At 31.6% G+C, this 6,004-nt stretch overlaps 1 long non-coding RNA gene across 1 annotated transcript; it reads left to right on the top strand.

The window, feature by feature from the left end:
* The first annotated feature begins 1,013 nt into the window (after window positions 1-1,013).
* Window positions 1,014-3,196, top strand: LOC145326784 (uncharacterized). The gene is made up of 3 exons (XR_013881978.1): window positions 1,014-1,151; window positions 1,597-1,674; window positions 3,152-3,196. It is a non-coding gene; the product is annotated as an uncharacterized LOC145326784 (long non-coding RNA).
* Window positions 3,197-6,004: the final 2,808 nt, after the last annotated feature.

Consider the following 6,004-nt stretch of genomic DNA (forward strand, 5'->3'; position numbering starts at 1 on the left):
TGGCTAATAATGAATTAAATAGACTATTATTGAATTTGATTGTATGGTTTATTAAGTTGAATGTCCAAATATTTCAGCCACTAATAAACAGGAGGTGTAATTTTGTATATAATTTTTAGGGATGTTTATCAATTTATCGGCTATTGTCTTTTTAAAATTTTAAAAATTGAAAAAAATATTTCTAAGAGGATAACGTCAAAATCATGTCCTCTATTTACGTATTTGCAAAAACAACAAATTTATTAATTTGTAGATAACATATACATATGTTGTTAAGGTAAAGAAACAGCGAACATTAGAATCCCTGGCTGGTGTCGTCGTTATTCAAAATATTCATAAACAAAAGGTAATCATTATATTCTAACATAAACGTTACACTATGTCTTGTCGTATCTGTTTGTGAGTTGCCAAAAAAAATTGCTAGGTATTCTCTTTACATTTTGTTTGTTAGTACGTTGAGATTTAGCTTAACACCAAACCGATAAAGTACTCTAGTTTAAGGAAGCATCATTTAGTCATGGTTTGGTTTTAGGCTATTTTTGCACCCTCCACCACCCTCTCATACAGAGCCCGTAGATGCTAGGGGTGCAACCTTTAGATTTAATAAATGGGAGAACAAGGATGAGTGACACATTTAGTAAAAATACCATAAGCTTGAGGCAGGGGGACTGACAATCAGACGAAAAGAGTATTAGCTTTGAAATTTTTTTTTAATCCTGAATAAAAATCCAAAGGCTATTGTGATATTTTTACTTTGTACTTAGTAACATCTTGATAAATCTTCAAAGTTGGACGGATAGACCCTTGTTAATTAAATGCTTTACTTCTAATAAATAAAAAGTATTGCATGATTATCTAATAAGATTAAAGTAACAGTTACTCGAAAGAGAATTATCATAGAAATAGAATGATTTGTAAAACATAGTTGCCAAAAAGTTAGGAAAAATGTATTTATTTCAGAAAATATTAGAGTCTGACTCCAAAGCTGTGGATGAAAAACTAACCGTTCTTGAGGAATTTATGATTGTCAAAAGATTTTGAAAGACATCCTTACATTAAAGTAACAGGATGTCTATGTGTCTGTCTGTAGCTAGATATGTTTCTAACCACTGGACCAACATGGTACTTCTTAACAATGAAGCTTCTTACAGGTACAGGGAAGGTTTATAACTATTTTGGTGGGTAACTACCCTTTCAAGAAAAATCCTCCCCCCCCCCAAAAAAAAAATGCAAAGTGGCAAATCGACTTACCCCTTCCCTAAAGTGCTTTAGAGGCCTTTTGGGGCGTTGATGCTTGTACATAATGAAATGGAATTACAGTTAAAAATTAAAAGCTACCTAATAGAAAATAAACTGTAAACATATACAACCTTGATTAAACCTTTTTTTATAAGTTTGTCCTAGTCGTGTGTAAGTTAATTTCTAAGGAACCCTGTAGTGAACATACAACATGGTCTGGTGAATTTATAGCCTCCTCAAGGTCCAAGACATTACCACTGTCATTACTTTCAAAATATTGCAATTATCCTTATATTATCTACCTACGAGTCAACTAGCGGATACTATTCATAGACAATGATAAATTATTGCAAATAGGAGTTAAGCAGTAAGTCCCCATCAACTCAGATACTTATCGACACTGGCATTGGAAAAACTGTAAATAGACTAAGAAAGGTAAATATTTAGTACTTTAGTTAGTTTTAGCTGACCTGACCTTCTTGCTTGTATACGTTCATAGTGATCTAAAGTCATGCAAGACAATTGCCGATAAATTGATGTACATTACCAATAATGATACACACAGGATTAAAATGAGTGGTTGAAACGTTTGAACATTCAATTGGATTAACCAACCAAGTCCCCAAAGTTGTTGAGCCAAAAAAAAGAAACGTTATTACAGGTCTTTGGGGACTAGAGTAATAAACATTCAATAGATTATTTTCTTTTGACCTCTTTCTAAAGGGGTAGTTTCACGAAATGCATTTGAACTTAATTTAGTGAACCGCATATTTTTTGCTAGTTAATGGGTTAAACTATATTCATATGGCATAGATTTGAAAGAATTTTAATTTTCTACCATGTAGTTTTGAAAATATCAAGACTTGAAAATCGTCTTTTTGTGATATATGCAATTTAAAAAGACGATTTTCAAGTCTTGATATTTTAAAAACTACGTGGTAGAAAATTGAAATTCTTTCAAATGTATGCTTTATAAATGTAGTTTAACCAATTAACCAGGAAAAAATATGCGGTTCACTACATTAAGTTCAAATGCATTTCGTGAAACTACCCCTTTGAATTGTTTAACTAATAACCAATCAACCATAAACTAAAGAGGCCTATGTACTAACGAGACGATGATATGTTAAGCACCTTTTGGTAGTGATTTTATACATTCTTTTTGTGAATTTACTTTTTTCTGTTAAATCGAGTTAAATGAACGATAACAATTATGCCTAGTGTACCATGAAAAATTTAAACACACAAACAAACGTATATTGCATATTTTATATATTTAGCCAAATGGGTGATAATTTGTAAGTCCTAAGTAGTGTTATAATAATTATTTCTCGTATCGTATTATAAACGGCTTTCCGCGGATATAGAATGTACAATTATAAGATTAAAACTAGTTTTTTTTAGCCCCGTGGTGCCGAAGGCACCGGCTAAAAAAACTGGTTTTAATCTTATGATTGTACATTTCTATATTCGTAGAAAACTGGATATAATACGATGCTAGACATAGTTTTTTCGTATGGATGAGAACCGGTTCCTATCCACCGGATTCGAATGAATACGAGAAATGTACTTCTGCCTTTTATAGTATCCAAGGATATTTTTTGTCTAAATCTTTAAATACACTTTGAACTCAACAAAACATTTGACACCATTAAGACAAACATCGCTTTGTAGGTATTCTTCCCCTATAAAACTATGGTTAAACTTTATTTTTTCGTTGATATAATATGTTTAACAGAAATCTACATAGTATATTCACATAAAAAAATGCTGGAAGATGATGAAAATCAATTCCCCTCGTTCGTGCATTTCTAAATTTTCGAATTACAACAAAAAATAATTTGAATTGAACACAATTATTTTCAAGGTAAAATTGCTGTACTTTTTGCAATTTTTATTACCATTGTTTCAGGATTCTGATACGAACGTCAGTTTGGCAGCTGAACAGCTTTATATCCAGTGGAAACAGCTGCTAGAATCTAGAGTTGAGAAAAGTAGTAATACCATTGAAGTTAAATCAGATTTGGTAAGATTTTCTAGTAATATGTTCCTCTATTCTATGTTAAACTCTTTATCTTTATCAATAAACTGTTGAGTCGGCCCTAGCCTCTAGGGAAGAGTGGGGATGGCAGGAAAATAGCCCAAAACTCCCCATTCAGACCACTAATTTCACTTTATTTACTTTAGGCATAATTTACTTTATATTAAGTATAGATTAAGATGCTACGCCCCTAGGGGCACGTGAAGCGGGTTGGGAGGAGAAGTGAACCTCGCCCCCTTTTTTAATTTTAAAAAGGAAAAGTTAAAATTAACTTAAATATTTCTTTGGAATATGGAGGTGCCCTTCCAAAAATAGTTAAAACCCTTCCCTGGACCTTTAAATAGCTTTACTTTACAGCACACCCTTATCTATTGAATTCAGCTGTTAGGGAGATCTCATGGTACCCGTATATAAAAATTAAATATATAATCCTATCCTTTTGGCCATTAACGTATTAAAACATATAATGGGTGTTATTTTATACTATTCTTTATGTTTTCCTCTATTATGGTACCTAATATTTTTCTAAATTTATTTTGAGATATAAACATGTAGGTAGGTAATTTTACGCAATTATGCATTGGATCACGGCTAAGAGAAAAGATAACTGATTGAATATACCCAGAAATACAGATTTTAAGTTTCTGATTGTATTGATATTTTCAGTTTACGTCTTTTATTATTAGCTTACCTAATAAGTTTAAACTAATATCTGAATGTTTGTTTTATTTTGGGTCATATACTTTTGAATCTTGGATAAATAATATAAAGAAATAGCAAAATTATATAAAAAATTAAGTTCAGTAGCGCATCTACTCAGCTCTGTAAACAAAATATTCCATAAATTTATAACTGATTGACTGTTAGTCATTAAAACAGAACTTATTATTGCTGGGCTACTTATTGATATATATTATAACCAGGGATCTAAAGGGATAAGACAATGGCCGATATGTTGATTTACATCCCAAATGATGATGCACAAAATTACCTCTATTGTAGATTATAATTAATGGTTGAAATGTATGGACACTCAATTTAATAAACCAACCAATCAAATTGATATATAAATAATATATTTACTAGTATAAAAATGTACGGATTTGTACGGAAATGTACGGAAAAATGTTCGGATTTTTTTTAACATGTACGGAATTGTACGGATTTTTTTAAAAACCTTATGGCCACAATTTAATTCATTAATTGGCCCAAAGTTGTTAAGACAACGAATAAGAAAACGTTATCATAAAACTTTGGAGACTAGTGTAACAAACAGCTCATTATACCTTCTCTCTCTATCTACTGTTACAATTAAAACAAAAAATAGAATATTTTCTTTCTATACAAACTATAGATAACTTTTTCCCTGGAATAAAAGAGAGAAATCTTTATGTTGCATACGCTATATAGATTTAGTTTGCTTAGTAAGATTCTTTCATTGACATATTATCATTTTTGTACACTCCGCTCTCATAATTTTCACAGTCTATTATTGTGAGAATATACATTTATGCTAAATAGTTACTTTTTTATTATTAGCGGTTACGCCCCTAGAGGCACTTGAGGGGGGGGGGGGGTTAGTCGACACATAACTGCCAATTTTAGTATTAAAACGAAAAAATGAATAAAAAAAATTATGGGAGGGGGTGGGTAATTTTTTCTGTGGTTGGTTCTCTTGGGAGGGTGGTGTTACTCTGCTCCAAAATAGTTATAAGCCTTCCCATGACCTATGAGAAGTTACCTTGTAAAGGAGAACCATATTGGTTCAGTGAATTGCGAGATCCTTCGGTACAGACAAAGATTCAGTTACTTTATTATAAGGATAAATTGTTACAGAGTTACCTATCATTGGTTTAGTTTTATAACTTTTGAAAGCAAAGCTATTTTATAGTCACAATATTTTTTATAAATTTTAATGGATATCGCGCAAACCATGGTATAGAGATCACATAGAATGCATAGCATCATAAAAAAAAGATATAATGAGGTCAAATTGAAATAAATATATTTCTGTTTCGTCAATGAATCTCCGTTTACCGGGATTTAAAATTGTTAAATGCTTTGCTGTGTCAAAAAAAAATAGAACAAAGTCTGTTTTTGATTATTTCATAAATGCCCCAGAATATTTCTTTGTTGGAAGCGAATAGGTAGGTACATAGTTTGAGTTTTCTGTGTGATTTTGTAGCAGGGTTTCGGATCCGGATCTGGATCCGGATCCGCAAGGATCCGCATATTTTTGAGTCCAAGGATCCGGATCCGCAAAAAAATGCGGATCCGGATCCTTAGACTCCAAAAAATGCGGAAAAAATGGAAAAATCTACCTAACTTTATATAAAATCTCAGACATTATCTTGATGAGAGCCAATCTTTAAGGTTTAGGTTCAGACTTGAAAATTAAAAGTATTTTTGACTTCGAATTAAAGAATAAATTTTTTTTGAAAAATTTGGTGATTTTATTTTTATTGTCAAAGATCCGCACTGACCAAATTTTGAGGATCCGAAACCCTGTTTTGTAGTGTTCTTTATGCAATGGTTTACGAGATATCTTCTATTTTTACATCCCCCCCCCCCCCCCTTCTCTTTATAGTTATTTTTAATTTAGGAAACTGAACGATTAAGATCTTGCAGTAGAAAGTTTCTGTTAAAATCACTGGAGTTAAATCAGATCAACAATCCTAAAGAAACAGCTGCGCTATTTGAAAAATATATCTACAAATCTTCAAA

This window comes from Acartia tonsa, chromosome 8, assembly GCF_053477335.1.
Source record: "Acartia tonsa isolate MP-2025a chromosome 8, ASM5347733v1, whole genome shotgun sequence".
Classification (NCBI taxonomy): domain Eukaryota; kingdom Metazoa; phylum Arthropoda; class Copepoda; order Calanoida; family Acartiidae; genus Acartia; species Acartia tonsa.